Source organism: Cyprinus carpio, chromosome A1 (assembly GCF_018340385.1).
Source record: "Cyprinus carpio isolate SPL01 chromosome A1, ASM1834038v1, whole genome shotgun sequence".
In the NCBI taxonomy this organism is placed as follows: domain Eukaryota; kingdom Metazoa; phylum Chordata; class Actinopteri; order Cypriniformes; family Cyprinidae; genus Cyprinus; species Cyprinus carpio.
Genome location: NC_056572.1, coordinates 20195225 through 20206008, shown reverse-complemented (window position 1 = coordinate 20206008; position 10784 = coordinate 20195225). Strand labels below are relative to the sequence as shown.

At 35.6% G+C, this 10784-nt stretch overlaps 1 pseudogene; it reads right to left on the bottom strand.

The window, feature by feature from the left end:
• Positions 1-2137: 2137 nt before the first annotated feature.
• On the bottom strand, positions 2138-7673 carry LOC122145097 (annotated as a pseudogene).
• Positions 7674-10784: the final 3111 nt, after the last annotated feature.

Genomic DNA, 10784 nt, shown 5'->3' with positions numbered 1-10784 from the left:
TGTGAACAAGGCATGCTTGAAATGTTCTCGAATAGTTGTTTTTTTATATTCTGGGAGGTGGGAGGGGGAAGGTAGAGGACAAAGGTGTGTAACAGACAAAAAGAATAAAAGACAAAGACAAAGAATTGCAAAGAGAGAGCTGGAGAGAGGATGCTTAGGGTGCCAGCATGATAAAAAAAAATAAAAGCGAGAGATGGAGAGAAGGAGTGAAAGAGAGGTCTAAGTGCTTTTTCCTGAGGAGAGGTAATTGTTCCCTCTGTGTGTATATAATAACAGTGTATGTCCCTGCAGAAGCTCAGAATCCTACGCAGAGAGAGAGAAACAAAAGCATTGCTTCCTCAGACACAGAAGAAATATCTATTGCTACACTGCACAAACTACTACACTCACTTAAAAGTATTATTTTCAAGATAAAAGTAAAATACACATTTATATATGTCATGAAAATAATAATAAAATATATGTTTTGACCTTGAACCCATTTCGGCATCTTCACTATTGATATTGTACACATTTAGGTCTTTGTATTAGATGTGGAAATTCAATAAGATATTGTTAAAGATGTTTCTGTACTGTATGTGAGTGACTGACTATGTCCTCTCTCTGTGAAAAGCCTCCTGCGGATCTTTTCGTGTCTCTGTGGGGAGCTGAATCCACCCTGGCAGAGTCTACGATTCTCAAAGACAGCAGGAGCAAGCCTGTAATTTACATCGCTCTCTCTCTCTCTCTCTCTCTCTCTCACACACACACACACACACGGACACTTGCACACATGCACACATCCAACAAGACAAACTAACCTGTAATTTACACCCCATTGCAGGAAAAACCCCATTGCACTCTGGGTAATTGCCTGCTCGGAGCTCACTGAGAAATACATTAACTCTGTGCAGTCCTTCTTCAGACCCTACACTATCAAATAAGGCCTGATGAGGCAAGATTGCTGTCTTTTTTCTACTTTTGCGCACAAGAGGGATAACAGAGAGGTTTATGGGTTAGATGTGCTATTTTTAACAAGAGCAAGTTGGAAAATGCAATGAATAAAAGAACACTTCCCATAGACATTACTCTTGAAGATTCGGGATGCTGTTAGGAATTCAACCTGTAATGTAATCTGGGATGAGTGTGGGAATGAACACACACCTGATAGTGTTGCCTGTGACACACAGAGGTTGACCTGGTCCACAGGCGGGGATGGCCTGATCTCTGCACTGACGAGCCACATCCACTAACTTCCTCCCATGTTCACTGACTGAGCCAATCAGAAATGTTTTTGAGGTGTCACCATGGTAACCTTCTAGATAAACCTATAGAATATATATATAGCATCCACTATTTACCAATAATGAGGTGTAAACAATAACTTTATTGTTTTGGAATCTAACAGCAATGAACTAACTTAGAATTTAAACAAAGGACTCTCTGTGACATCTATAATGATGATATCTCCATCCTGCAATGGCTGACTAGAAAACAAAATATAATACTGACTGCATATAAGTTGTTAAAAAATACATAGAAAATGCAATTCATACATATTTTTAATTTCTGAACTAAAGTCCATTTCGATATATTTTTGTGGGGCAAAAAGTACAAAAATCAGGGGTGATATGATTGTTCTGACATCATAAGAAAAAAAGCCTTGGTGGCAGAATAAAATTCTATAAATAATAAGTTGGCATTTTCTTAGAAAAAAATATTTTATCAAAACTGCTTCAGTAAAAGTCATGTGGTGCAACCATCAAAATCATGTGGTGCAACTAACATGCAGGGAAAAAAAACTAATCTTGTGTCTCTCTAAAAACTTCATAGTTTGTATTTATTACAACATGTTACTGTATTTATTACAATAATTCACATCTATTCAAGCTAAATATGTTATAACTTTTTACAACACCTGACATTTTAAGTCAATGAATTCAGACTTTTCTTGAAAATGGTATAAAGGTTTTTAAATAATGAAACCAACATGAATACAAAGTGTACATTACCTGAAAAGTTTAGCTCCAACCCTATTAAAACACACCTTTACTAAGTAATCAAGATCTTTAGGAGTGCTAGAAACAGAGTAGCTTTAAGTCGAGCCTCCAAAATTAGCAAAAAAAAAAAAAACAGCAACACTGCAGTACACTGTCAATGGAGGAGAGGCTTCAGTACGCTAAACAATATCCATTTTTGAGAAAAAATCTTATCAATTAATGACATGACAACCTGTCCACTAATCTTTAACCTGTTTGCCATTAAACAGTTATTTTGGAGTGAACAATATTTGGAGAAAGCAAAGCAAAAATAGTTTTACAAGAGTAGTCACAGACAATTTTGAAACGGGTTCTGTTCACTCTCATTCATTTCTATGGAATCTGCAAACAGCATCTGACTGTCACACAACTCTGACAGAAATTCAGTGATGTCAAAACTACAATGTGGTTATAAAGGCACGTGTGAAACAAGTTGCCCATTACATTTTCTCAAATGAACCACAGAGGTTGGTATCTACCAGTAATAGTACCATCTCTGCTAGAAACGTCTAGACAGGTGTTTTGGAGCAGGTTGTAGCTAAATGTTGGCCCTTCAGCAGCAGGACTGCTCCATGCCATTGACAATCATACTAACAAACAAAAGTACAGACATGCAGTCACAACAAATCATTTACATTTGATAGCACTGAGTTACCTGTCTGGAATGCCATGGCATACTACATGGTTAACAGAGGTGCAGACTGACTTTGGAAAGCCCCCATAATGTAAAGTAGAGGGGTAGGCATTGTGACAAATGGCTTCCTGATGAACTATAAAGTCTATTTCATCTGTCGTCATACCTACCTAGAAAACAATCAATATAGTGACAATTCAAGGACGTGTCACATCAAGCTTATTCAACGTTACGTTCTCAAATTTCAGGTAAGTGTAGAGTATACCTTCAAACTCTTTCCTGCCAGCAGCAGTATGTGTCTGGCTAGTTGACATGCTCGTCTCAAACCCTGGATCTGCTCCTCATCTTTAATCTCTATGTAATCTGGCCACTCAGGCACTTTGCTGGATGACACATAATCCGGTGAAGAAACATCGGTGAGGTGGGCATTGGTGGGCAGCAGATGAGCTTCTGTGGCAGCTGGGCAGCTGTGCTAGTCTCTGGAGCAGGCTTGCACCACCTATACACAGCAAAAGAGATGAACAAATGGTGTGATAATGCACTGCAAAGTGGATTTCTCAGAGGTGTAAAGTGTGATACCAAATTAGAGTAAATGTACACGTTCAGGCCAAAGGACACTTGAGTACATTGATATCTTGAGATCACTTTATATGATGTTGAAAAAAAAAAGCAACGCAAAGCACGTTCCAAACCAAAAATAGTAGTAACTACTAGACAGTAAGAGATTTCGGTTAAAAGGTAAAGTCGCTGCCATTTTAAACCAGCTGGACTCATCTCAGATTTTATTTTGATGCAGAGTATAAAGTACAAAAGATGTGACTCTTATAATGCCATTATAAGTTAGGAAAAGAAAGCTATTTAAATTAATCAGATCACCTATGCAAGTTTATATTAGACAACTCAAAAGTAATTTTGCACTACATTATTGAGTAACTGACCAATTAGATTAATTTAAATTAGAACTGTAAATAGCTATGCATTAATTTGTGAATGTCTTTTCCCCACATCCTTTTGCTAGTTTTAAAGTACTGGTGAGTTCATGTCATGTCAGAAAGATCGTATTTAGTATTGAACGCACATGAAAGGCAACACAAACTCATAATTATAAGTAGGAAACTCGAAACTTTCTGCGGACATTATCCACATTTGACATCAAAATTGTGACTTCCTAACTTGTGAACACTGGTGCATTCAAATCCTCTTGGGAAGTTTGTATTTATGAGTTGCGATGTCATAATTATGATGTCAGGCATGTTTAAGTCATTTGGTCGGAGGAAAGAACTTGTGCAGCTAATTAGTTAACTTTTTAATTGATTATTTTGTAGCACTAATTTAAATATATAAAATCCATATTGATGAATTGCATTATATATAAATATATAGGAACATAATAATATTTATATTCAAATCATTTATACTAAAATATTTTATATAATATAATCATAATATTCTAAATTACACTTACATGACTCGAGTGTCTGTGTCTGATGATGTTGCAGGGCTTTTCAATCAAATGTATTCTATTGTCAAGTTAACATCTATTGTCAAACCCTGTGGATCATGTGCCAAACCCACTCACAAGAATAACACAGCTGCAATGTAAACAAACAGTCCATGCAATTACACAATGCAGTGATGCTCACATAATATGTGTTTAATTTTGAATCTGAACCACAAATGAAAATAATCTGAAATCCACCACCTCACATCAACAACCATGTTGTAACTCATGCCAACAAAAACTGCAGAGTTCTGCCTCAAGAAAAAAAATAAAATAAAAAAAATAAATATATCAATAAATAAATAAAATAAATAATAATTTAAAAGAACTGTGACCAAAAAAAAAAAAAGAAAAAAAAGAAAAGAAAACAGTGGTCAAAAGCCCAAAATAAGTGCAGCTATACACAGGAAAGATGAAAATACCAGGGATGAAGGGAGTAGTTCAGAACCAGTGAAGTGGCAGCTGGGGGTTTAGAATAAAGGCAGTAGTGGGTTAACCCAGGGTGGGGTAGCGGCTGTGTGTAGTGACAACAATTTGGGTGGTAGGCAGCAAAGGATGTGGCCAAAGGATGTGGATTGAACTGAATTCCCTTTGTGTGTATGTGTGTGGTCGACTTTAGACTTAGTCTTGTGCTTTAGCTGTATTCTATAATCCTTACTTCAGGACTTGCAGTACATCAATGTCATGTGTCAACCTTAATGTCAATTTATTACTATTTATTGCTCTGTAAGCCCAAAGAAGACATTCCCAATTCATATATTATATTTCCTATAAAAAAAAATCCTATAAGAAAATCAATCACTGCATTAGTTCTTAAACAACACAAATGTCATAAAAGTTTAATGAATAATGCCATTTCTTTGTGTTTACCTAAGTGGTGAAGCAGCTAAACCATTTTCTGCTTGTTAATAACCATTGTCAACTGAGTCATTTTTTTGTGCATTTACTGTATTGTTCATCATGGATGCTTGTCCTAAAATGTTTCTTAAATTTTTATTTTTTTTTAAATAAAAGTCCTTGAAATCCCTGAAAGAAAAAAAGTGTTAACATCATTAAATTACATTAAAGGTGTGATACGATGCGATTTCAATTTTCCTTTCTCTTTGAAGTGTTACAAGCTCTTGGTGCATAAAGAAGATCTGTAAAGTGGCAATGACTAAAGTCTCAAATCCAAAGAGATATTCTTTATAAAAGTTAAGACTGGTCCATGCCTCATTTAAACACGCCACTACATGTCTACGTCACTGTGTGGGAAGATTTGCATAACATTGTCCAAACGTTAACACGAAGAAAGAAGGCATAACTTTTATTCTCACTGTAGTATTGTTGTTGCCGCCATGTCGTGGAGACACTGTGTTTCTTTGTGAAAGCGAAACTACTTTGTTTGGCCTTCCAAAAGTGGATGATATCGGCTTTGTCATGCCTGGAGCTGATCCGTGCTGGTCGCTGAGGAAATACATCAACTTTGTGCTGTGGATCGTCAGATCGGCTTTCACCGTGGATGAAGCGGAGTCCAGCCCGGGGTCGTCACATGTGTCCTTCGTCGAATCCGCCGGCTGTTCCTCACTCAAGCCTGCAGTGTGTGATGCTGTGTGATGCATTTTATGGAGGACTGTTTCCTGAACCTGCAGACTAGCCTACAATGGGTCTGTTTCTATAAGTGGGGCAGTTTCAACTTTGCAAGGACAGTCTGGCGCTTCTGACTCACAGCCTGTAAGTATGTTTTCATATTTAAAGAATTTGCCTCTGATGATTCAAATGCGAGTTTTGAGCAGTGTAGAGTAACGTTTGTTGTTTTATCATTTCTCCGAACACAAATGTAGACATGGTTTTATGTTTATGCGTTAAATGTTTATTAGTAATAATAATGTGTTATTATTAATTATCTGTATTTATGAAATGCCTTGTTTGTAATAGGTTTTATTGGTTTTGTCTCGTCATGCCAGGAGACGGCATCACAGTATGTTAAGGGGCGTAACATTTCCGTCACACGCTTGAGGTATTCAGCCAATCACAATGCACTAGATCGCTGGCCAATCAGCATACACCTCGCTTTTCAGTACGATGAGCTTTGTAAAAACTGACACGTTTCAGAAAAGCGGGGCATAGAGGAGCAACAATAATGTACATTATGTGGAAAATAATGTGTTTTTTGAACCTTAAACTGTATAAACACATTGCATTACACCAAATACACAAGATAATGTTCTTTTTAGCAACGTCATATGACTCCTTTAAATAACAAACTGAAATATAAAATACATATATTTGCCTATTCTTATTTATTTAGCTAACTTACTGAAATAGGACAGCTTCTTTGTCAGGAAACCCAACAATTCACTTTCGGTTATAATTCACTTAAACATAAAAGAAGAAAAAAATGGCTTAGCAGACGGGGAGGGTTGTATGCTTCTTTCTCTATTTACTTCTATTGGACCCACAAAGACCCTGCCAAACCAGCAAACAATAAAGCACTCCAAGACAGTGCCATGAGTCCAGCCTTCCTGCAGTCTTGTTCTTGTAGTCTTGTATAAAACTCCCAAATGTAGTGCATAAAAACAAAAACATAGGCAAATTGGGACACAGCGCAAGTGATCAAAATTGGAGGGACTAAATATAAAAGTTCAATCATCTGAATATCCCGTTATTATGAAATAGTTATTAGATTTGCCAATGTAGCCCCCCCCCCCCCTTAAAAAAAAACTCTTCTGTTCACCAAGGCTGTTTATATTTAAACACAAATAAACACAGAAAATAATATTAGTTAAAATAATATCAGTGTCAGTTGACGTGTGTTCATGCCGAATCATAAAGATTAATGGTCTTGTAACTTTGTATCAAGTGTTTTGCATGTGTGAAAAGCGTTAGTAGTTAAAAGTGACCCTCTGAGTTTGGCTCTCTTTACCGACATTGCTACATAGCGACACAGTGGCCGAGCGATGCCACAGCTTGTAAAACAGCCCTTATTCGGCTGGAAGGTTTGGATTTTATATTAATAGGTATAATCTGTGTAGACTTAAATTAAGCGATTATTAATATTAATTAATAATAAAAGCTAATGCTATCTCGTTTGGGTCACTGGCTTGCCATGATCTGAGTCTGGGTGTTTATGCTCTACAAAGTAGACAGATAAGTCTAACTTTCCTTCAAGTAACCTGTAAACCTACCTGTTCTGTAAAAGCATTGAGCGGCACAGGGCGCAGCCATTTTTTCCACAGAGGAGGTCACGTGCTCTTTCAAACAAACAGAGCGGATGTTGAAAATGAAGGGATTTGTTTTATACGTAGCATATTTATTGATCCAAATCTGACTTGAATGTAAACACTAGCGTGGGCTTGGCAGAGATGTTAACTGTACCCATAAATGCCATAAAATCTCCTGAAATTGACGTCACTTATTTTCAAGTATTTATCTTATTTTATTTGGTCTATTTTATATTTTAACTTTTTTTTTTTCAAACGTCCAGAGACTGTCATCTTTCTTAGTGTTGAGCCTACCTGTGTGTATGTATTTTCCCCTTTTCTTTTCTTTTCTTTTCTTTTCTTTTCCTTTTCTTTTCTTTTCTTTTCTTTTCTTTTCTTTTCTTTTCTTTTCTTTTCTTTTCTTTTCTTTTCTTTGTGTTCGTTGTATTTCAAATGCAGCGGTGATTCTTTGCAATTAACAAAAATAAAAACAAATAAATAAATAAAATAAATAAATAAAATGAAAAAAAAAACGTAAAAGTGATTTGTGTCTTAAGTGGGTTACGTTTTGAGGAAATGTTTTACCATCATATTTATTATTATTATTATTATTATTATTATTATTCAAAATATTTATTTATTTATTTAGGTTAATGGAAAGAAGAATCAGCACTGCATTTGTATTTGCCTTAAATCTTTGTTCTGTATCTGTGTGCATTATGTCTTCTGTCTTAAAAAGAAAAAGAAAAAAGAAAAGTCTCTATATTTAGGTGAAAATAATGTTGCAGTACACACAGAATGACTGAGCATCCTTAACATAAACACAAAAGCAGACATTTTTGCCTTATTTCCATACATAATGACCCTCAGCTTTATCTGGAGTGCTTGTACATTGTGTAGCCTAGAGGATGGATGAAAAGAGTCAAGACAAGGGGGATCTGATTCTCCAAGGCCAGGGAACATAATTCTGCACCTGCTGGACCCCTAGACCTCAGACCAGCACTTTTACAGAGAATAATGTTTGTTTCTCAAAATCAGAAGACAGAAGGACATTTGTGATTACATAATATCATGGTTGAATGGTATTTCCCCAGCTGCATGTTAACTATATCACTCTGAATGATATGATAATGGCATACTGTAAAATCTGTCCCATTTTTTAACTTTAAATCAATTATATAATATATATATATATATATATATATATATATATATATATATATATATATATATATATATATATATACACAGTCATGGCCAAAAATATTGGCCCCCTTGGTAAATATGATGAATATGAAATATGATGAATGTTTTTCTCAAATACTCTTGGACACTATTATTGGCACCCCTATAAGTTCTTATGAGTAACATATCTCTGATGTTTGTTCCCATTTATATTCACAATTTTGAGCACTCCAGCATGATTATAAACATGAAATCATCCAGCTCTGGCTTCCTGTTTAACAGAAATATAAAGAGGAGGGAAAACAAAGCCCAAATTCCCTTAATCATCCATCAAAATTAGAAAAACCAAAGAATATATTTCTGATGTGCAGCAAAAGATAATTGAGCTTCACAAATTGGTGAAGTGGCTTTAAGAAAAGAGCTAGAGCAGTGAAAATTCCCATTTCCACCATCAGGGCAATAATTAAGAATTTCCAATCAACATAAAATGTTACAAAACTGCCAGGAAGAGGACGTGTGTCTATATCGTCCTAATTCACAGTGAGAAGGAGAGTTTAAGTGGCTTGGGAGTGTAGTTTGGTGTATTTTTGAGAAATAGTTTAGTATAAGTTTTAGAAAAGATTTTAAATAATTGTATGTTGTTTGCTACATCAACACATGTTGTTTGGGAGGGTTACAAGAAAAATTCTTCAAGCATATTCAGTTATCAGACATGACTGGAACTTCAAACAGGACTGGCTTCTATGATCAGATGAAACTAAAAAATGAGCATTTTAGCAGCAAGCACTCAAGATGGGTTTGGTGAAAACAGGGATAAAAAGTACCCCATGTGTACAATGAAATATTCTGCTGTATTTTTGATGTTGTGGGCCTATATTTCTGCTGGATGTCCTGGACATCTTGTTTAGATACATGGCATCAATGGATTCTATAAATACCAACAGATAAAAAATAAGTAAGTGACTGACTCCGTTAGAAATCTTATGATGGGGCATGTTTGGATCTTCCAACCGTACAATAATCCAAACACAAACCTCAAAAACAGCAAAGAAATGAGTCACTGAGCACAAAACCAAGCTTCTGCTATAGCCATTCCAGTCCTCTGACCTGAACCCTATAGAAAATGAGAGGAGTGAACTGAAGAGGAGAAGCACCAACATGGAACTGGGAATCTAAAGGTTCTGGATTGATTCTGGATGAAGGAATTGTCTCTGATCTCTTGTCAGGTGTTCTCTAACCTCACCAGGCATTATAGGAGAAAATTTAGACCTGTTAAACTGGCAAATGGAGGTTTAAATATTTTTTTATTTTTTAAATAAAAGACCAAAAGGATTAACAATGCAGATGAATTTTCACAGCCTTTTTTGATGATATTTACCAAGGGGGCCAATATTTTTGGCCACGACTGTATATATATATATGTGTGTGTGTGTGTGTGTGTGTGTGTGTACATTTTTGGATAAATGTCATGTACATGTATATTCATCCTAAAACCTCTCAATATGTCGATATTACATAAGTTAATATAAAAGATTTAAGAAAAATGTATGGCAATACTCTTGATATAGGACAATAATTTATATATTAGCCTACATCTCAATATAGGATTGGATGCTAAAAATCTAGCGTGAATAACATAGATTATGGGTCATTTCCTATTCCTGTAAAATGTATTTTCATAGTTGCTGAAAAGTATTGAATTGCCAGCATATTTTCTAGTGTTGTATGATTGAACAGTGAAAAGTAGCATAATAATACCTCTTCTTCTCATAGCATGTGGTTCACTGTAAAGCACTCTTCATATTTTCAGAATAAGGCTTTTGTGTGAGTCATGAATATAGGCAGCAGTGCAGTAGTTTGCTCTGCTGAGAGTAAGAGGAACAGGTAAGACTGTATGTGCAAGACTGTAATTTCTGCGCTATCTGTCTGGGATCTGAGGAAACACACCGACACATTTTCTCTCACACTTATAAAAGTCTGCAGACTACAAAAATTGTATTGAACCATTACATTACAGCTGAGCTTGTCAAGTAACAGTCATACAATGTGTATTTATGTTTATTTGATTCTTTTGTTTTTGTGTGTTGCTTAATCATTCAGGAATTAATCTGCCCTCCAGTGATCTAGGGCTCTGACTCATGTGTATATCAGAATATAATTATATGATTGTTGATGATGTGAACTCCTTACAACCTTACAACTAAGCCCTTTAAACTTTCAACATATCCACCTTCAAGCTGCACTGCTCTGAAAACAAATATCTA